The following is a 23093-nucleotide window of genomic DNA, read 5'->3' on the forward strand; positions in this document are numbered from 1 at the left end:
ACGTAAGGCTAAGTGGGCACGGGGGCCATAAACAGTTCTGTTTTGTTGGGGTGGTAACTGCTAGGCAAGGGCATCAGAAAAGGACAGCGGAGTGCCCAGGCCATGCAAGGCTTCAGATACCCTCATTTACCAAGTTTAACCCAGGAGGTCATCCTACCAGGAATCTGGTCTTAGATCTGTCAACATTAACACAATGGTCATAATCAGCTCCTGGCACCCCTTTGGGTCTTGGCTTTTTGTGGCAGAAACTACTGGTGTGCACTGATGTCTGGCTGGTCTTCTCTTTCCCAGCCTCCCTTGAAACTAGGTTGCTTTTGTGATCAAACCTGCCTAATGGATGTGAGTGAACGTGATATATGAAATATTCCGAGCTTGGAAGTCTAAAGTATCCAGGTGCCTTTCCTGAACTCTCTTCCCCTTTCACATTGACCTTAGAGGCCATGTGTTGAAGAGCCATGAAACAGGATGGAAGGAGGGAGTAGATCTTAGGGTGACCAACACCAAGGAAGAGCCTGAGGCCAACGCAGAATAAAACACTATCAGTTTTGCAAACTGAATTTTGATTACCCCGTTAGTTTGTTTTAAAGACTGGAGGACAGGGAATGAGAAGCACAATGGAAATGCTGCAATATCACCTGGATCTTACAGATTGTAGAATTTGTCCTGTGAAATGGGTTCCCTGGCCACTGTGGAGCTCTGAGGGGATTCTCCAAGTGGGGAAGATCGTCTCTATGAGTGTTTTACTTCCTGCTGAACCTGTGGCTCTGTGGCATTGGAATGTTCCCACCCAGTGAGAAAACATACAAATCATTCCGGACGCATATCTGTATCTTGAGAAGGAGACAATGCATAAAGTCCACTTGCCAGACCTCAAAGGGGACTAAAGGCAGGGAAAATGCCCCACAGAGGTATGAATGGGCCTTCCAGGGTTATGATTTGGGCGGGTTTGGCATTTTGGTCATACCTGGAAGCTATCTTTGGAGATGGTTTCCAGTAGTATTGTTTCCCCATAAAACTATTTTGTCAGTGTTCCAGTGAGTTAAGTCACGAACATGTTATAATATAGGATGTTGCATGCAACCAGGGAGAAGTGGCCGGTCATTTGGACCTGCCTAAAAGTTTCTTCTAGGATCAAACTTATAGCCTTGTTCTAACCATTTCTTGCTAATTTGTTGAAGAGCTAAATGCCATGGTTCAATAATGTTATACTTTATTTTTCATTTATTTATTTTTTTGTTGTCACTTGGGACACTTTTTCTATCATTTAAATTCTTCTTTTTAGCCTGATGTAAATATAAACTTTTCCTGTATAACATGGGCTACGAAACATTATATTGAGAGATACAGACATTTTACGAGGCTTTGACATTATCGCCAAGAGACCCTGCATTGTACTGGGAAAGTTTAACTAGAGAGATAGTGCCAGTGCAGAATATGCCAGTGTTTTTCTTTTTTCTTTTAATAATTTTGTAATTTTTCATTTACAGTTGACATACAATATCATATTAGCTTCAGCTATACAACAATGATTAGATGTCTATATTACTTATGAAATGATCACCCACCGTAATGTTATCTTATAAAAATTTTTTTATTGATTTCAGAGAGAGAGATAGAAACATCAATGATGAGAGAGAATCATTGATCTGCTGCCTTCTGCACTCTCCCTACCAGGGATCAAGCCCGCAACCTAAGCATGTGCCCTGAGTGGGAATTGAACTGTGACCTCAAGGTTCATGGGTTGAGGCTCAACCACTGAGCAATACCGGCCGGGCCACCATAATGTTATCTTTTAAGTACCCAGTTGTGTTAGCTGGTAGCACAGGTACTTCCATTAGGGGCTCAGATTGTTTTAATGCTGTTAACTTACCAGTAGTATTGGCCAAATGGTTACCTCTATTTTCCTTCATGTTTGCCATTGAATGTTCAGGGATTTTTATGATTGCTAAAGATGTACATAATTGACTAGCCCTTAAGAGTTCTAAAGGATAAGTACTGTTTTTTTATCTTTTATCTTTAAGAAGTCAAGAATCCTCTCTGTTTCCAGAATATACCAAAGTCATGGGCAACATCAAAGGTGTACCTATTGTCAGTAAATGTAAACTGTTTTACCTTTGGCCAATGCATCGAGCTCTGCTTGTCCATCAGAAGTCACCCGAGGCATTGAACTGGCCTCAGTGGTTTCATTTAGAGAGGCAATAGCATAGCCTGTTTGATAATTGGCCTGCTTCATATTTTAGGGAAGAACCACCAGTAAACCAAACCAATTCAACATTTTAAAGAGATGTTTCCTGTAAATCAGTCTGAGGAGTTAGCAGTCTGCTAATGTCATGCTGCTAACTGACATGAGGGGTTTCGTGGAAGAACACACGAAGGAGAGTAGTACGTTATTACAGTGAGCAGCAGTCATTTTAGATAGACATAATAAAACAGCTTCATAAGAGGCCAGTCTGCTAACAGAAGGTGCTGAATATGATGAGAGGTAAGAAAGGCTTCCATGGAATGAGGCACATAGAGAGTCAGTAGGGAGCCCATTATCATCTCCTCTACAAGCTGTAGTAGACTGGCAGGGGCCACACTGGCTCACACCAATGGAGGGAGACCTTTAGGCACCAGATCAAACTGACTATAGAATCCAATGGCTCTATGTTCGCTTTCATGTCCATGGCTCAACACAGCTAAGGCATTTCCCTTTCTTTCTTGGACAAAATGGAAAAATAGCAATTGATAATTAGGATGTTGTAAAGCAGGCAGATCATAAAGACTGTCTTTGATTTAATTGGAGAGAATATGGGATTCCTCTGTCCATGTGAGGAGCTCTGTCACTTCAGCCTTGAGAAGAGAGTATAAAGGTTGAGCAATTTGGAACAAAAATTAGAAAGCCAATTTCTACAATATCCAACCAAATCTAACCCCCCCGACTGGTCTTTTAATCTTGGGCATAAAAGTGAAAGTGCCCTGGACCCTATCAGAATCCAAGAGGAGACCTTTATCAATAACCAAATGTCCCAGATAGTTAACTTGACTTTTACTGACTGAAGTTTCCCTTTAGATACTTTATGTCCCCCTTTTTTGCTAGTTCTCAAAGGAGGCAGAAGCTATTTCCCAGGGATGCTTCCTCAGAAGATGAGCGAAGGAGGAAATCATCCTAAACTTTTAAACAGTGGACAGGTCGAGAATTCTATGTTGGCAATATCCACCTTCATAATTTGGGAGAAGAAAGCTGGACTTTCAGTGTAGCTCTGAGGCATACTGTCCAGGTATATTATTGTCCCTCCTGCGTGAAAGTGCATGAAAGTTGGCTTTCAGGATCGACAGGGATGCTGAAGAAAGTACTACAAAGATCTGGAACCAAAAAGAATTTGCCTTCTAGTGGTATGGCTAAGAGTAAGGTATGAGGGTTAAGGGTGAGCCATTGGTAAGGTGTGACTATGTTATTTATGGCTCTTGGATCTTGAGCAAATCTCCATCTCCTCCCATAAGATTTTTTAACAGGGAGGACAGGGCTATTACAGGGTTCATTGAAGGAATGATGAGGCCTTGTTTCAGCTATTTCTCAGCGGTAGGTTTCATTCCTTCAATGGATTCTGTATTTAAAGGGTATTGACAAAGGTAGGGCTGGGGTTTATTTTTGTTAATTCGAATTCTCAGCACTGTACAAAATGAATGTGACATATCAGTGCCATTTTTTAAAAATATATGTTTTTATTGATTTTCAGAGAGAGAGGAAGGAAGAGGTACAGAGAGACAGAAGTATCGATGAGGGAGAAACATCATCGATTGGCTGCCTCCTCTAACCGGGCATGTGTGGGGGGTGGAAATCGATCCGTGACTGCTTGGTCCGTGGGTAGACGCTCAGCCACCGAGCCACACCTAACCGGACATCAGTGGCATTTTTTGACCAAAGTATATTTGGAAAGAAATTTAAAAGAGAACTTGAATCAGTTAAGGTGACTTCAAAAAACTGAAATAGCAATGACTAAGTCCATGAACAAATCCTCTTGAGGATCATGAGTTTAAAGTTCAAGATGTTAGACTATATCTATTTCTGAGAGAAAAAAAAAAAGGGTTTATGTGAGCTTTCAAGAAAGATTCATCCGAGGACATGAATAGGAGCAGAGGGAACCAAAAGAAATTGGTGGGTTCCTTGAATAGGTCCAAGATGAAAAGGAATTGGAAGGGATTTGGAGACATTCACGGTTGATTAAAAGCCCCCACCATTTGTGTGGTCTCAGTGCTCTGAGGAATGATAATTGTGAGGGAGGTGGAGTTAAGAACTGGGAAGGTGGCTCTGGTATCTACCAGGACTTGGTTACCTCATTTCCAATAGTTTAATCAATTTCTCCTAAAGAATTAGATAGGGGCATGCGGAAATCTCCTTTGAATCCTTGGAGTAATCCTATTGCTGAGAAAACTTAGGTTGGAATTCTTGAGGAAGATTCACAAATTTTATTGGCCTTGTAATTGCCTTTTGAGTTTCAAACAGTCTTTTTTCCACAGTCCAGGCTTTCTGAAATAATTGCCAACCCTTTTGAATGGTCATTTGCATTGGGAACCGTGAAAGATGGCTTTAGCCATCAATTGCTATAATTGTAGGCTCGTTACTTAGGATGGCTGATTTGGGGCATTTAGGGCTTGTGCAGCTTTGTTTTTAGTATTTTTTTTGAATAGCTTGAGTAATCGGCTGATGGGTTTGCATGGTGGCCCTATTAAGTTCTATTTTTTTACCTTTTGCTCAAGTTCATCTTGTAGACGCTTAAAAGAGGCTGAATTAAAAAGCACTGAGGTGTCATCATTGACTTCATCTGTGTTGGAACCTTTTCAAATCTGTTATGCTAATCGAAAACAATATCATTAGTTTGTTTTTAATGCATTTTTAAATTCTCTTCCAATCAATAACTTGAAGAAAAGCCTCAGGTATCTTTTCATGAAGTGGAAGCCAGCTTTAAGGCTTTCTGCATGGCTTCTCAACCTTGACAGAGGAAGTCTCTCATAAGGTTGTGCCATTGAAAAGTTTAATTTTAAATGGAGCAGTAAGAGCAGCCCCATGTCAAAGGGGACTTCAGCAAGTGAATGGTAAAGAGGGGGCAGACAGGCAGAAAGCAAAGGAGCAGAAAATACACATAAGGAGACATCAGAACCTTTAGAAGTGTCCTCAAGTTTAGCAAGCATCTGAGACAGTTTGGAATTTACTTTGCTTAATTTAGGATTTGTGTTTTGAGAGGAAGCACTTTTCAATGTTTGAAGGCCTCAAAATGCCAATTAAAATATGCTTCCCATTCATGTTATTTAGTTTTGTAGCCTTTTTCCAATTGACTGTGCAGATAGACTAACTTGAGGAGTTCTAAAGAGCCCAAGTTGAATAGTTTATGTGTAAATGGTTCCAGGTCATGATGGACCAGTAAAATAGAAACTTGCAGGATGAAGGCCTGTAATTTTTTTTATATATAAATCCAACAGCAGTTCCAGGAGGTGGCTGTTCAGCAGCCATTCCCTTAGAAAGTGAACTTCCAAATTTCAAAGAGTAATGACTCACCATATGGGCATTTTAAGTCCCATAGACAAAAAGCCAATAAGAGAAGCACCTAAATAAAGCCTGAACCTCAATTAAGATGGGGTGTTAGGGTCCAGGAGGACTTCCCACAACAATCCGGTAGCACTTGGGAGATGTAGAGCATAGTGGACTCTTGGAGGTTATTACTCGAGTCATGAAGGTGATGGAGGAGTATGGAAGTCACCCTGGATCCCACTTCTGACACTATGTAATGTCAATCCATTTGGACCAAGAGCTACAAGGAAACAGAAGCTTTACTTGGGGATCTTAGGAATTCCAATTCAGAACATACAGATATGGGTGGAAATCCAAATTGTGTTTTAAGGAGGAAAGGAGAAGAACTGACTTTATAAAGACAGAAAAAGGGGGTCTTCCAAAGGGGTTATACAAGTTGTTGTGAAAGAGCTGTCAGTGGTGGTATCGAGCAGACATAGGCTGGCCTGGACATGATTGATTGCTTTGTGACTATTGGGAGGTGAATATTTTATTTCATTTTTTTTCTGGGGCAATCATCATCTAACCAAGTTTATATCCACAAGCATTTACAATTCTGAAAACTTCCACATAATTAAAAATTGGTTAATATTGGTACATTGCTGTTTAAAAAAATATGTAAGCACAGCACATATTGTAAGTTTGCATACTTACAATTAGACACATTTAAATTTCATGCTAAAATACAAAATATTCTTTTGTAATGTATGAAAAAAGACAATAGGTGTGTAGTGTCTAAAAAGTAATATTGGTACAAATATCTATAGACTTGACAATATGCAAACTGTGACATAAATCTATCAGAAACTACAAAAACAATATTGGTCTTGTACTTCCAATTTGCTAAAAGACACAAGCTCAAGATGCAAACTCAGTTATAGTTAACACAAGAAAATAAAGTCCTAGGCACAATAGGGTTTCCAGAAAGCATGGCAACTAGCAAAGAGTAGGTCTTTGGATGGGAGTAAATCCAAGATGATGCTGAGCCCACAAGCTAAAGTTAAGTGGCTGCAAATATGGAGAGAAAATAGTTATAGAGGTTGGGAACCAGGAATGGCCTAATTGAGGGTTTGTCTAAACAGAATTGAATGTTGGAACTGAGTATTTTAACAAGAAAGCTTTTTATTGGTACCAGGATTTATCTTAACACATTTCCCCAATCTCACACCACCCATCCTAACCAGCAGTAGCTGTGGATTTCCTTGGTTTGCATGGGCACAGAGAAAAAGGAGAGACTGGTCTGGCTTGCAGATACTTAGCATATACTGTTAGCCTCACATTACATACTAGAATGAAAGAAGTTGGTGATCTGAGGTAGGAAACTTAGGGAAAAAACCCTGGAAAACAACTTATAAGTTTTAGCCATATCTCTACACTGCCACCCCCCTCACAATTTCTTTTCACATAAGCACCATGCCCCATCTTTTAAAAAAACTCGTATCTCATAACAGGAAAAGTAGGCCTATCAATGAAATATGTCCTTTGGCGATACCATCTATGAGCTATCTTCTTGTGGGCTCTTGGCATCTTCTATCACACACTTCCTACTCATTGGCAGTAAAAAAGCCCCCAGGTAGATTGATCTAGGCACCCCTGAAAGTTTACCATCAAGAAAAATAACCAGACCCACAGATTTCCTCCCCAATCCAGCTAAATCAACATAAAGTTCAAGACATTAGCAACTCAGCCCTAACTCCCAGTCACAAGAGTAGTTAGTGAGAAACTCACTAAGCAGGGGAAGAAACACAGAGGGACCTAAGCCGAGTCGGGCTGACTGCACACATCTGTTCCTTATGCTTGGGTGGCCAGTATAAGTCACCACAATGTCTTTTTTCATAGGCTTTTTAAAGTTTCTCCATAAAATCCATCAGATCAAGCTAGTTCATGATGCTTCCAAATAATGCCATCAAAAGAAAAACGTGCAATATGTCTTACAATGGTGCAATCTGTAAAAATAAGACTGGGGGGGTAAAAACACATGGACAAAACTAGAGCATTGATACAAAGCATAAAAACAACCTGTGTTCTGCTAACACACCAATGCATTCTATAAATGAGGTATCGTGACATGAAAGAAAGTGAAAACTATATTTAACATTACTCTCTCTAGAGAGCAGAATTTCTTGTAGCTGCTACAGTATCTAGCTTATATATCTATGTAAATTGTCTGTCTGTTAATACAAAATGAGGCCAAAATTTGCCAACTTGTTTCTCACAGACATGGAAAAACCCACAGGGATCTCTTTGGGGCTGTGCACGTTCACCTTGCTCCCCATTGTCCACGAACGACCCCGTCTCTCCCTAACTACTCTCCTCTTCACTTCTCCCTGGCCTTGCACCCAGCCTGACACACAGAGAATCCCAGAGGCCCAAAGTTCTACAGCGGCTGTTTGCAAAGGGGGAGGAGACTCCAGTAACTGCCTCGATGGACACACTTCATGTGAGAAGGAAAGTACCGTGACTGCCTCTCGCAAGTGAAAGAGCAGGATGGCAGGATGCCTACGAGACCCAAGGACCAGAGGTAGCAAATCACGGGCAGGACTGCAGCGAAAGGCTGGAAAGGGAAAGGTTTGCCGGCAGCGGACTCCTAGCTCTTTGGAATTGGCTTCTAATGGGCAGAGTGCATTTGGGGAAGGAGCAGACGCTAAAAAGAAGACTGCGGCCGCTGAAAATTGACAGGAGGGACCACCTAGGAGTGTAAGAAAGCAAGGTCGAAGCTTGTCCAGAAACAATTCCTACACTGAAGAGGAAGAGAAGGAGAGCTGTGGGACATGCAAGTCCAACCTGGCCCTGCCCTGCCCGGGAAGGCAGGATTCAAGCGAAGAAACTGAAAGAGAGGAGCCTTGGCCCACATCTTTCTCCACAAAGTGCACTCAACAAACTTCACATTGCTCTTTAACCACCTGTAAAAGAGCTGCTCAGTCCCGCTTTGCCCCTCAAAAGCTGCAGTAAATTCACTAATTAGATGGGCTGGTTTGATTTCAGAACAACTGTAACTATGCAACCTAGATGTCCCCTTCTCCTCTCTCTGAGGGTATTAACAATATATATCATGATAAATATGTTATATAATATCATGCAGAGAATATCAGTAAGCACTAGTTAATTATAGTAATGAATGTCTCTAAGAAACATTGCGATGATTTCTCTAACATAAGAGCCTAGGGGAAGTGAGACTATCACATCTGTCTTATCTACTAGCCCATCTGTCCCCAGAGCTCAGTCATTTAGGTGTCGGTTTAACTTCCCTACGGCTCCTTCCATCCTATCCTGTCCTCTTGTTGGGAATCTGGCCTCCCCATTGGCTGTCATCCCTTTAAACGACCTGCTCTGTGACATCAGTCTCCCACCAAACCTGCCACCACCTGGTAGAATCTTGGGGTACCCATGGAGTTGTTTGTAAACAAATTTGGATCATTGCAACTGACCAGTGACCAGTAACTGGTGACCAATGACCAGTGACCAGTGTGACCAGTGACCTTCGTACTGGACACATGTGCTCCTTGGCGTCAGCCACTGAGACCGCCTTCTCCCTCGCATCGACAGTTGATATTTCTTCTTCTTCTCTGATCATGTCAGGTAAGAAAAGAAACTTTGAAAAGTTTGTCATTAGATATTTGTTTGCCCCTAATTTTAGCATTAGAGTCCAAAGAGCACCTTGAAATAATGGGGGGAGATATTGATCTAGAACTTTGGAGACCTAATTTCAGCGTTGATTTTTACATTTACTAGCTATGTGACTTTGGAGAGGTCAGCGACTCTCACAAAATCTGTGAGGTCCTCACCTGTTACGTTAGGATGTCAGATTCCCGGTTCTCTCCAATCCCTTTCTTTTCTAACATTGAATCTTTAAGGAAACAAAGTCGTCTTGACAGAGTTTCAACAGAAACAGAGAGAAGACCTAGGTGATGCCTAAAACTAGCGATGCATGTGCTGTACATGAATCTCACATGTAACAGTCTCCTGCCACTAAGGTTTCAACTTGAGTATTTTAAATTTAGTGCTGTTCAAAAAGTAATGTTCACCTGTTTTTGGAGTTTTCTACCCAAACTAGGTGAAGAGAGAAAATAGGGAGAGAGGATGTTGAGTACTGGGCCACAGGGAGGAAAGTATTTAAATGTAAGACTGTTTCGGGGTGTTTTCACCAGCACAGGCCAACAGGATCATGAGGGAGCGGAAAATAGAAGCATGAAGCGGGGAACTGTAGGGATGGAGGAGGAGAGCCTGCAGGAGCGCTCCCGCTGAAAGGGTGGTTTGGGGTGGAACGGGGCAGGGAAACGAAGGCTTTTCAATTGAAGGGGGAAGAGCGCGGGGAGAGGGAAGAGCGTGGGGAGAAGTCAGCTCAGAGCAGCGCAAAGGAAAGTTGATCTTAGCAGGTGCTTAAGGGAAAGACAGGGAGGGACAGTGAGGCAGGAACAGGGCGTCACCAGGCAAAGCAGGTCATCAAAGCATTATATTCAGTTGTCTGTGTTTTTCTATTGCCTCTCTGAACACAGATGGCATGTGACAGTTTGGAACATAAACATTTAAATATATATATTTCAGAAATGATGTTTCCAATAAATAGGAAACTAAGGGAATTGGAGGAAAGAGAATTTTCAATGTTTCCCTTCATTCTGATTTTTAAACTCTGTAAATGTTTTGCCTGTTAAAAATAACATTAATTTTTTTCAAAAAAAAGAGATATATCCTAACTTGAATCAGAAAGATGAATTCCTTTGTGTGATAAGCATATTCCAAGTCAAAACTGGTATTCATCTTGACAGTTATTTTCTTCTGACACAGAGAGCACACTGATGCCCAGCCACCACCTCCTTTAAAGTCTTAGCTACCTAAGGAGAAAACGAAAGTCAAGTCTCACATCTCTAACTTCACATTTATCTAAAAACCATTTGGTGGAGTCTCTTGGGGATTCCTACATTACAATTTTTGGGTTTTTTTAAATAGAATTCCAGGAATGATGGTTTTTAAGGCTTTGGGTCCAACACTTTCCGGGATGTTAAAGATGATTTTAATTTAGGTGTTAAAATAAATATAAAAACCTGCATAACACATTTTAAGAGTTCTTTCTTCTTTGTTCTGTGGTTATATTTATTGAAATATATATTTCTACTAGACTGAATATCTGTTACTTACTGAGTAATATTCAGAAAAACATGAATGAGCACAATAATGGAATTCTTTTACATTCATATTGCTCTCTGCTTTACACCAGCTTTTCCTAAAATATTTATCTACATATACATCCACATTGATTGCATTTTACTGCTTGTCATGCAGTTTTGACTGATATATCTTCTCTGTCCGTATGTACTGGCTAGGAATTTATGCAAAATCACCTTCTATTGTGTCGGCTGTTTTTTGGTTACTAGTATTTACTAAAATAGAATAGGTAATATTCACTATTACAATATTATGGGTATAAAACAAAATTTCGTTTATTAGGAAATTTATTATGCTTTGATGCTTGCTACAACCCCAATTTCATTCATGTCTATATATTTCCTTTTAGTTCTGTGATATATGTTGTGATTTTTCCTTGTCTTTTGAGAACTTATACGTTCTTTTATATGTCATATATATCATTTATTCATGTATGAATTATTACTGTTATTACCATTATAACAACTTTATAGATGAGGAGACCAAAGCGCAGAGAGTTTAAATAATGTTTTTCTTTCAAAAAGCACTTCTTGAGAAAGTCACCCTCAGATAGTCATTTTGTGGTAGGATCAGAAACCAGGCATGAAGAGAGTGAAAATGACCCTTTAACTTTACCAGCTGCACTGCGATATATGTGAACTCTAGGAAATAAGATGTTAACTGTGCAGGCAAGATGAGACACTGAAGATTACAATGGAAATAGCTGTATTTAATTCTCACGGAGAAAAGAACAGATCCATTAGAAGGCCTATTGCTCCCAGTTTTTGGCCATGTAATGCTCAGAGCAGAGCCCTGGCAAGGAAGTCAGGATGCTTAGATTATGTAACCTGGTAATGATGCTAACCTACCTAGAAAACTGAGCCTCAGTTTCCTCACTCATGAAATGAGAATGTTAGAAGACAGGTTCTCTAAAGACTCCTGGTTCGAAAATGCTTCAATTCTAGGAAAGAGCATAGGAATCAACGCCAGTGCAGGCTCAGGGGAAAGGCAGGGCAGGGAGCGTCTGCCTCTAGCCCAGAGAGCAATGCATGAACCACATCACAGGGGCTTGTGCCTATTTTTGCCCATGTTGGGAGCTCGGGCAATTCATACAGAAGAGTAGCAAACTGCTCAGGCACTTATGACCAGCATAAACTCTTGACTTTGGAGACACAAGTGAACACTGGTATCCAAGGCTTTCTGAGAGCAGCAATCTTAAGATAACACTATTCTTCTAACACAGTGAGAGTTTATCACGCTCTTTGATTTTTTTCATCAACCTCTTGTTCCCTACAGAGAATTTGCAAAATCCACCTGCACTTGGAATTTCAGAGTCTCTGCAGCTCTCTTTTCGTGCAGAGAGCAAGGCAGCATCTCTAACAGGAAGCGTCTGCAACTTCTACAGAGTCTCTGCTCCCACCATCGGTGCCGCACGGCTACTTCCATCAGCCTCGGGCACCTCTTTCCAAACACTCACGGGTAGTGCCCACCTTTACCAACATTCTAGCACAACTGTGTTGTCTGGAGTGACTGGCCAGAGCCAGATCTCCACCTCAGCTGCTTCCAATCCTGGCCTTTTTCAGTGGGCTCTCACAGGAGGCCCTGAAAGGGAGTCATCATCACTCAGAGACTTCACTGTGACCATCACTGAGCAGGACACAGCTGTCTCTTTTATGTCTATGGCATCCCTGTATGATAAAACCTCAGATGCCAATAACATGGCCCCTCTGTATCCATCACTTTCTGCCAGCCTTGTTCAGGGGGCACCATCTCACATTCCAAATCAGGGACATAGCCTGTCACTTCCCTACCAGGGCGGAAGCCAGCTATATTACTACAATCAAGGCCCAGTGGGCCCTCTGCTCTCTGGAGAGCATGGTCCCTACCTGCAGGCCTATGGCTCTGTGTCCTACACAGAGAGCAGGGCCTCTGCCCCTCAACCAGAGATGGTCATGGTGCTACAAGAGGGTCAGCCCACAGATGTGATGCCACCAGCCTGCACCTCTGGAATCTGCTACTCTGTGTCTGCTCAGCCCATCACAAACACAAGTTTTCAAGGTGAGTACAGGGTCATCTTGAATACAGGGTCAATCTGCAGGCTTTATATCCTGTCACTTTCTAACTACCACCCTCAGCCAGTGCTCTTCATTTTCACCCTGTTTATGAGAGCACCTACCAGAGGGGGGAAGGCTGTGTATGCTATATGTTTGAGAAGCCCAACAGCCTACCAACAGATCCCTTACTTTTCATTGCCCTCACTGATGAGCCCCACACTGTAATGAACTCCCTCCTCTGATTTATTGCTTTTGTCTCTTTGGAAGGCATTTCAGATATTGTGACAGCGCCACTTTAATTTCCCCTCTCTTCTTTAGTTTATGCCTGGATTTGGGATCTTGTGTTCCAAGATCTTGTCCAAAGCAAGCAGGCTAAGATTCTGCCCTTGCTTATATATTTCATCAGGAAGAGCTCCATTCCCTCTCCTGGTCCTTCGTGTGAAGTGTTCTTATTTTCACAGGAAAGTGGAGAGAATTAAAAAGATTCCATATGAGAACGCTAGGCTTGTAAAACATTTTAAAAATCACATTTATTTTTTATTTGACTTATGACAACCCCATGAAATACAATGAAAATCATGAAACAATGACATCAAATGATCACCAATAAGAAATAGAACGGTTTTCTCCTATCTCCTAGCACAGGGCACTGCCCATGAGCCTTCAGAAGAGCTAGTAGAATGCCTTTCCCATTCTTGCAAGGTGCATGATTGCTGCATTGGTGATAGGAGGAGCATTTTACTTCCCAGGCACTCACTGACTTCCCCTTGATTCCTTTGTAGTGATGGACACTTCCCTGGGGATGGACACTTCCCTGGGATTGCAACTTCCAGGCCAAACATTTTATCGACCACACACTGCAGAATTCCCCAAGTCCTGCAGTAGCACACATATCCAGATACTTGAGAGGAACCCACCCCCTGAGCTTGGGGATACTTCAATGGCAGCTCCAGTCCAGAGTCCTGGTAATCTCCTGCCACTGCCACCAGCTCCAAGCCAGGAACAGAAGGAGAATCAGAATGGGCAGGGTATTAACACCGAGCTTTCAAAGCTCCGGGATGCCGACAACGCCCCAGCAGAAAACCAAGATCTTCCGCTGCTCCCTTTAGAAACCCCTGACATTCACCAGGCCCTGGCCTGCACTGATCCCCTTGGCCAAGAGGAGCAGCCTGATTGTGAGAAAGCTGGTCTGGGACATCCTAGCCTGAGTCTTAAGGACCAAGGGACACTTGAAAAGGAGACTGATTCAAATGAGAGTTTTGCAGACATCGCTACCCTGGTGGAGGATATTCGCCTTCCACAGGTCTTAAATTCCCTGGAGGACCTTGATCAACCCAAAGGTCCCAAGGTGATCAAAACCAAAGATTCCAGAGCCATCAAGTTGGATGAGGTACAGAAAAAGCCAAGTGTCATAAGGACTCCCTCAGATAAAGCCCGGAAGAGCAAACATAGAGCCTCTGAGTCTGTCAGTGCTGCTCCCAGGGCTAAGATCAAGCCCGAGAGCCCAGACTGTGTGTTCGTGAGAGAAGTGGCTGCTTGCGATCCTGTAGCTGCTGACAGGGCTTCTTTGAACAGGGCCAAGCATTCTGACAGCAAGCCTCAGAAAACTGCACCCAACAGGCCCAGCAAAACCAAGGGCCATGGGCAGGAAAATACCAAGACAACCAAGGGAAACATCTCCAAGAGGGGTGAAGAGAGGAAGCAGCCAGGGAACAAAGTTAAGGCTGAAGGGAAGACAACCATCCCCAAGAGGAAGCAAAGGCAACCTGAGCTGACTCAGGAGAACTTCAAGAAGCCCCGGAGCTCCCTAGGTAGGCACATGCTCGAGTCTGTGCAGGTTTTCCATGCACTGGGGAAGAAGAGCGACAAGAAAACTGAGCTCTCTTCCTCCCGGGCCCTGGGGAGCTCAAGCAACCCCAAAGGCCCCCAGCCACGCCCAGCCCTCAAAAGGTGGCTGGATAGCCAAGGCGAGGGCAAAGGTCCAGAGAAAACTCAGGTCAAACGCCAGAAACCAGATGGCAGTGCTGAAAAAGAGTCATCTCCATCTCAGTACAAGCTGCCATCTCCTGGGAAGGTCAAGTTGGTGCCATTGCTTTTTCCAACTGTGGACAAGCCTCACGCTCGACCTGTTCCTCGCAGGCCACAGTCTGTGGCACCATGTCGTCCTGCTGTGGCCAACCCTGCCAGGCCTGGTGCAGTCCTTTCATCCCGGCCAACCCCTGCATCTTTGACAGGTCCTGCCCAACCAGCTCGTCCAGATTTGACCAACGGGGCCCCACCAGGTTTGGCCAACCCTGCCCGGCCTCGTGTCCCTCAGCCTGCTGCCGCTGGGCCTGCGCCCTCCAAAACATCATCTGGCCCTTCTTTCCATCGGGAGCCCGTTCGCACTGCTGTCACCCAGCTCCGGGCCCCGCTCAAGCCTCAGAACCGGTATCTGCTCCAGGATTTCGCCCTCCAACCAATTCCGTGGAGGAGAGCAGAGGTTCTTGGGCCGGTAGTGTCAGCGCCCATCACAAATGAGCAGAGGCCAGAGCGGGAGGCCATGAGGAGGAAGGCTCAGCTAGAGCGGGAGAGGGCCGCCAAGGGCTGTGCGGGGCAAGCGCAGCATTTCAGCGCCCGAGAGAAGGAAATGGAAATTTCCCTGAACTATGGCTATGCGATGTAGGAGATGCTGCAGTGCTGGGGCCCCTCTGGACACCGGCTGTTTTGCCAGAGAAAGATAGATGAATTTATCAGTCCTGATATATTTTAAAGCAATAAAATTGAATGAATAAATATAATAGAATTAGTGGATGAGTAATAAAAAAGCCTTTTAATTTTGAGATGCTGTTAAGTGAGTTTTTTCTTTGGTGGGGGTGGGGATGGAAGGCCGCCTGAGGAGGTAATTGTTGGAGATGGGACAGATGGATGAGGGGCGAGGGTTTGTAAAACCTTAGGAAAAATGAAAGAACTTAGTCCATGGCCAGAAAAGGTAGAAGAGGAGAGATGTTATTGTTTTATAAAAAGGAGCTGGAGGGGGCAGGGACTGGCAGAAGCTAGAAGCACAATCTTAGTTTCGGGTTAAAAGAGTAAAATTTGAATCGAGTTGAAGATGGCAGAAGATGAGCCCAGGCTGACCAGGAGAAATGTACAATGTGTCTCGGGGGGAAGGTTGGCCTTATGTCTCAGGACCACCAGGTAAGTATTTTAGAAAATACATTCAGGGCACATTTCCAGAAGGTTTGGGTTGCCTTATGCATGTGTGACTGTAGTTGGGGGAGGCGAGTACACTCAGGGGGAATCTACCAGAGGAGTGGCAAGGGCTTAGACTTATCCTGGGGACAGCTGGTAACAGGGGCCTAGCCCAGTGACCGGCTGCAGCAGGAGGACCCCCAGGACAGGGCCTGGGGTATAAATCACCATTTACTCAGCCCCCAGGGCACCAGGGCCACTAATGCACTACTTCAGTCACCCTCACACCAGGCAAGGCTGGTATCACTGAGCCACTTGACTCGTGAGGCTCAGCAATGGCTGTCACAGTGCACGTGGTGCAGCAAAGCCTCAGCCTGAGTGTCCCCGAGTCTGCATTATTTGCAAGGCCCCCAGGTGGCCAGCCTGGCTCCCAGAGCACAGCATCCAGACGCCTCTGGGGGACGAGATCAGACATCAGTAGAAGCCTAAATATGAACCTGAAGGGCAGCCAGGGCCCCCTCCGTGGCTGGGGCTGCACGCGCCGCCTGTCTGAACAGCGCCATCAACCGAAGCCCGAGAGAAACCCGTTGGAGCGGCCATTCCCACGGCGACAGCACCGGGCGCGAGCACCAGGTGGCGCTGGAGCAGCCGCGGGGCGCAGGCGCCAGGTCCCAGGGGCGCCCGGGAGGCCGCGCGGGGGCCCCGCTCCACAGCAGCGACGCGTGGGTGTGAAATCACTCCTCCGCCCAAGTCCTTCCTTCTGTCCTTGGAGTTCGTTAAAAAGATCCAAGGGGTAAAAATGTTCTTCTGGAGCAATTCTGTCTCCAAAGCTCTTGTTCTGAGTAACTTTGAAAGCAGTGAAACATCCCAGGCGCCCTCTATCCAGCTGGGAGGCAGTCTTTCCACCTTTTGGGGGATGTGGTTCTGCCCTGCCTCTTGGCCAATGAACCAGAAACTAAGCGCCTCTGGCCCCAGGGTCGGTGCCCCTGGCTCATGTGGGCACCAGGATGCCACTCACCCAAGGCCAGGAGCTGCCACCAGAAGCTCCTACCCAGCAACCTCGGCAGCTCCACCCACACCCCGCCTCCAAAATGTTTATTTCTTAGTACAGAGGTCACAGATGCAGAGCCAGTTCCAGGAGCTGCATCAGGGTGTATCTGTTTGTGGTTCAGCCCAATTAAAAAGTACAGGTTCACTAAGAGGGCCGGGGGTGGGGGTGGGGTGTTAGCTCAGCCACGGAGAGCACTCCGGGCTCTGTTTTAGATCGCCCTCTTGACAATATCAACTCCATTGTGCTTTTTCTTTCACAAACCACTCTGAAAAATAGTTCAACCTTTTTATTAAAACTAAACATGCTCCTACCATACAACGCAATAATTCTACCCTGGACATTTATCCCAGAGAAGTGACAGGGTATGTTAACACAGGAATGCTCTCCAAGGTTGATCCCTAATAGCAAACACCTGAAGGGAATCGAGATTGTTAAACGGTGGTACATCCATTCCATAGACTATTGCTCAGTAATAACAAGGAAGTAACTATTGACACATGCAACAACCTGGATGAATCTCCAGAGCATTATGCTGAGTGAGAAAAGCTAATCCCTAAAGGTTACATACTGGACGATTCCATTTTCATAATATTCTCCGTATGGGAAAATTATAGAAATGAAAGACAGATTAGAAGTTGCCAGAAGTTAATGAGGGGTCTGAGTGAGTGGGAAAGTGAGTGTGATTATAAAAAACCAACAGGAGGGAGGGATCCTTGTATGATGGAGACATTCTTTATCTTGACAGTATCAGTGTCAATATTCTGGATGCAAGATTATATTACAGTTTTGGAAAATGTTACCGTAAGGGTAACATGAAAAGATTAATTTTCAGAACACTCCCCATGCCTGGGTTGCAGCCCACACCATGTGAATTAGAATATCTGTAGGTGGGCATCAACCAGGCATCAGTAGTTTTTAAAGATGCCCAAGTGGTTCCAGTGGGAAGCAAGTTTGGGAACCACTGAATAAGGCATCTCAGAAGCATGCAAGGAGATATTTAAGAAGAGGAAGAAAAGAGTTTCCTACAGTTCTGTCTGTAAAGACATGTTGGCAGAAGGGAATGACACAAAAGCATCCTATTACATTTTGGCCACAGCCCCAGTCATTGGGAGGGAGAGACCTTGGCCATTTCTTACTCATCTGGCAGGTTCCTGGCCTTGAAGCTTCACTAACTGAACTTAAACCTAAAAGCAAACCAATTCATTAACTGGAATAATTTATCAAAAGAAATGTTATTTTATCAGACAGAAGGGGGGAGGGGTTTGGGAAGAGATTAACTCAAGAACTTCTATGCATATGTGCATAACCCAGGGACACAGACAATAGTGTGGCAAAAGCCTGAGGGAAGGGAGGGGCTCAAGGCGGGACCATGTGGGAGAGCTGTAATACTTTCAACAATAAAGATAAAAAAGCTATATGCACCCCTAAAAAAAGACATTTCATAAATAATCCAATGTGTTCCTCTTCTTCTTCATCCCAATAATCTTTATTAAATCTAGCCTGAGAAGGTGAGTTGTACTCATGCTGCTAGGTTTTCCAGAGCCTGCCCAAGGTATCACAGGTGTGTATCTGTTTTCAAATGAACACTCTACCCACACCTCACTTGAATTTTAGCTCCTTTCATGTTCACTGTCTTCTTTCTAGGATATTTGTTGGAGACACCACTTAACCTTGCTATAACATTTTTCTTAGCTTCTTAAACTGAACTGTAAGAAGAAAGGAGAGAGAAAGGGACTATGTCTTTCCTCTCATTACACTTGGATCCAATTTTGCCTTCACAGGGAATCTTACCGCACTGTTGAGAGGATTTTTAAAATGTTCTTCAATTGCATGTTTTCAAGTATTATCATGACTTGTTTTTCAGCCTACATCTTTTCTTGGGACTTTTTCTTAAATTAAAAACATTGTTTAAAATGCATTATCAGAACATCAATGTAATGAGTAAAGGCAGCCTTGTCAGACAAGATTACCTGCTTTTCCTCAAAGATGCCATTTTTATTGCATTAAGGATTGTTTGCTCAAAGTGATCTGAGGAAGTCACATGGATTGACCTGTACAGCAAGGCCTCTTTCTCACTAAGCCAATTTTCTGTTTGAATTTTACACTCTAAGCATCACAAGTCCAGTAGTGGCTCCATGGAGACTAATAGAATAAGGCAGACTGAGCTATCTTTAATATTTGTTTTTGTTTGTTACTTCCAAGAAATCTGTTTGGGTAAGATGAAATTAGACATGTATGCTAGTGGAGGTATGTAAATCCATTTTATGATAGAAAAGAACATAATTTACTGTTCAGCAAAATACAAGAGGGATGAGTTATTTCGTGCAAGACAGAGGCTCTTCTGGATGAAAGTCTACACAGACACACAGCATTAAACTCAGCAAAGGACAACCAATGAAAAACAAGCTGAGCACAAAGATTGCCTCTCATCCCATTATGTAAAGTTTCCATGCAGCAACATCTGGAGGCTGCACAGTCCAGATGATTTAAATAGAAGACTCAGAGGCAAACCATACTTAGGCCTGGATCTTTGTGAACACAGCTTGTTGCCGAACCACTTTACTCTGCTTCTAATTCACAGCTCTATAGTCCCAACCAAGTACCCTCATTTGGTTTTCACAAGGCATGAAGTCCTTTCTCACCAATGGCCTTTTCTCAGGCCAGTCCCGCTGCCTTCCACATGATTCCCCTGACTCCTTGCCTGCTGGCTCCCTCTCAGACTTCAGGTTTCCATTAGAATAACATCCCCTCCCAACCTCCTCATTCTGGAGTAAGTCTCTGAGGCTAATGCCAGTTGCTCAGGTAGCATTTTAAGCACATGACACATGGAGCAACCTGTGACCCAGACCTGTATCATAGGTGTTCCTTTCTCTGAACACTTAACTTGCATCTGTTTTCTGTCCCATTCATCCATTCAATAGGCATCTATGCTTTATGACTCAAAGCAACCTCTTAAAATACATTTTAAGTTCTTGGAAAGTAAGGACCATCCTTTTAATGATAATAGGAAACTATCGATTATTTCCTAAGTGCTAGTCATAATGTTATATGCTCTTCTATATTAATAATATATGCAATGGAGCCATGATTCAAATCCAGGCAGAATGACCTCAGAGCCTCGCATACTCTTTCCTAAAACCTGGATCTGACACTTCTCAGCTGTTTGCATGGCCTTTGGCAAGTTGCCTGTTTCTTCATCTGTCAAATGGGAAGGACATAGTATCTGCCTCAGAGGGTTGTTGTGAAGCACAAAGAAAGCTCATACCTGTAAAGTGCTTAGAAGGTGGCTGGCATATCACAGACACTCATTAAATGTTAGTTGTTGTTATTATTGTTTATAGGGAAGTGTCCAGTCCCGGGAAATCCCTCAGTCCCAGTTTTAGCATGGAAGGGCCCATGTCCTAGACAAAAGTTCAAAATATGTCCAGAGGGTAGGCTTAGGATGGGGGACAGCTCCTGTCCTGTGGTCACTCTTCAGTGCCCTGCCTCTTTCAGAGCCCACCTCAAAATTCCCCTTTATGGCCTGTAAATGCCCCCCCAACACACACATAAAATACGTATTTCAGGAAACTATTTCTTAGTCAACAGGTTGTAATGCAGAAATTGTTCCTTTTTGTCATATAAACATTCTTCTTCATAGACCATCATCCTGCTTTCCCATTTACTGTTAAGTTTTTGAACCATCCCCTAATAGCAACTATTTGTTTGAAGATAACTTTGACAAGGCTAAATTCCTTGCCTACCTGAACGAAACCAGAACATCTAGTGCCCCCTGCTGCCTATTCATAGGAAAGGCAGGCAAATAAGGAAATCGTGATGTTTTGAGCACAGGCCTAAGCGATAAGTAAACCAGTGCGATCTGAAAGAAGACTCAAGGACCTGAAGCAGGCTTTTTTGTGGTTGTTTAAAAATCAGTAAGTCTCCTTTGACTTTGGTTTTTATGAATCAGTCTCCCAAAGCCAGGGTGCCCCTGGAAGAACCGATACAAACTCAGTTTCTTAATATTTGGAAATGAAGACCAGGCTCAGGACCCACAGGGTACTCTCACTGAGGTGTGAACATCCAGTGAGGTCCTGCCTGAGCAGCCAGTCTGTCAGTCAGCCAGGCTCTTAGCCACTCTCTCCCTTTCTCCAATTTCACATATATACAACTTCCAAAAACCTACATTGCTTTAGATTGGGAGTTCCAAGTCCTTAGGGGCCTGGGAATGGAGATAAGAAGATCTGAAAAGTTGGATAGGAAAAAGAAATCTCTATTTTCATTAACCTGTAATTAAAATTTAGCATTTCCTTGCATTAGGAAAATAGGCAGCAAACCACAGCAATATTTGTACCTGTGACTCTGTCATCACTAGGAATCGCAGATATTCACATTACAGGTACCTCCAACTATTGTTTACAGTGCACTACTTGGAATTTATGGTAATTATTAAACCCACTCTTAGATCTTGTAATTTAATAAAGAAGCACATCTATTATATCACAGATTAAACGTTTCATAATTTGATAACAGTATTTCAATACAATTGGCTTCCTTGGCAATCCTATGTATTTTATCTTGTGTGCTTCTCCAGACTGCCAAAGGGGTAGTGGCACATTTGAAGTTAGTGTCTCTGCTGTGTATCATGAATAGAAAGCTTTACAAATAGGTGGAAGTCAGTAGCCTTTGCTGTACACCTGCCTCCTGCTCTAACCTTACCATTAGCTGGAGTAGGTGACAGCTGGTGGCATGTGAGTTGAGAACGACGATGGCCCCTTTGCCTAAGGACCTTCCTATTTCCACATGCCCAAGAGTATTGCATTTCTATAATATGTATAGGTGAAAATGTCATGAGTAGGAAAATCATAAGGTTGTTTCTACCTCTGAGTATCTTTGCAACAGGGCTGGAAGCCATCTCAGAGAGCATGTAGTATGAGCATCATCTTAAATCCAGTCACTGAGGTTCAGGGGGAAGTTATTTACCAGAGTTCACATCAGTTAAAGATAATGGTGCATTCCAAGAGGGTTTTAGTTTTATTCTGAATAGGGAGAGTGTCCTGGGAGACTGAAGGGAGGGGGGGGAGGGAAAAGGGAGGAGGGAAAGGAGCTCTGGGAGAACTGAGAGCCACCCATCAGGACACCACTTCCTCCATTTCACATTACGGTGCCTGCCACCAGCACTCCTGAGAACCTTCAGGAGTCTAAACTCCTTAGGACTAACAGATTTTTCATCAGTTGGTCACATTACTTCTGAGAAGCACTTTTAAGCACATGGAATAGATCCAGCAAATTTCGCAAAATTCAATGTATATGTTTAGCTTTTTTTTTTTAGAAAAAGAAATTCTGCTATTATTCCCAGTCCCACAGCACCCCTAGAGCTGCTTGATGACTCCTAGATGATAGCCTTCGACATATATCTGAAGGGCTGTTACATAAGGAAGTGGCCTAGACAGGAACACTGGAGTGAGATGAGAAGTTGTTAGAAAGCAATACTGGAGTGAGATGAGAAGGTGTAATTCCAAAGTCAAGTTAAGGTTCTGTCTGGAAATGGGTTATCCAGAGAGGAGACAGATTTAAAGTGCCTTCCAGTTCTGGCACTCTAAACCTTTCCCAGCTCTTCCTGGGCGTGGATTATGAAACTGGGATCCTGCCTGCCCTGCCACATCCAGATGACCCTGTAGATAGTGGGTAATAAAGGGTGCTTGAGCTCTGAAACCTGATAAACGTGGGCTCTAACCTCTGCACCCCAAGGACACTTTTGCTCCCTCCACTGAAAACGGAAACAGTCTGCTGGAGAGGATGTGAAAGACCTGGGTTGCTGCAGACACAGACGTCCCTGGAACGATGAGTGAACTTCAGGGTTAAAAATCTTTCTCCTCCTGGGAGTCCTGCAACACCCAGACCCACTCCCTGGGAATGCTTGTTAATTCCGCTTCGTCCGGCAGGAGGCAGCAGGCAGCGGGCCCCAGCCCCCCGCCGGGTTCCAGAGCCAAACGCGGGGCAGACGCAACCCGCAGCCAGATCCGCCGCCGCAGCGCCAGCGCCCCCGCCGCCTACGGGACTGGGCGGGGCCGCACCGGAGCCGCGAGGAGGCACGCCGCGCATGCGCGCCCCGGGGACGGCCCCGCCCCAACCAGCCTCGCCGCCG

The 23093-nt window shown here is 44.0% G+C and overlaps 1 pseudogene; it reads left to right on the top strand.

Moving 5' to 3' along the window:
- The first annotated feature begins 9042 nt into the window (after positions 1 to 9042).
- LOC148093059 (uncharacterized protein C2orf78 pseudogene) lies at positions 9043 to 15409 on the top strand (annotated as a pseudogene).
- The last annotated feature ends 7684 nt before the right edge of the window (positions 15410 to 23093 follow it).

The sequence above is a fragment of the Miniopterus natalensis genome, chromosome 5 (assembly GCF_054644295.1).
Source record: "Miniopterus natalensis isolate mMinNat1 chromosome 5, mMinNat1.hap1, whole genome shotgun sequence".
NCBI classification, from domain to species: Eukaryota; Metazoa; Chordata; class Mammalia; order Chiroptera; family Miniopteridae; genus Miniopterus; species Miniopterus natalensis.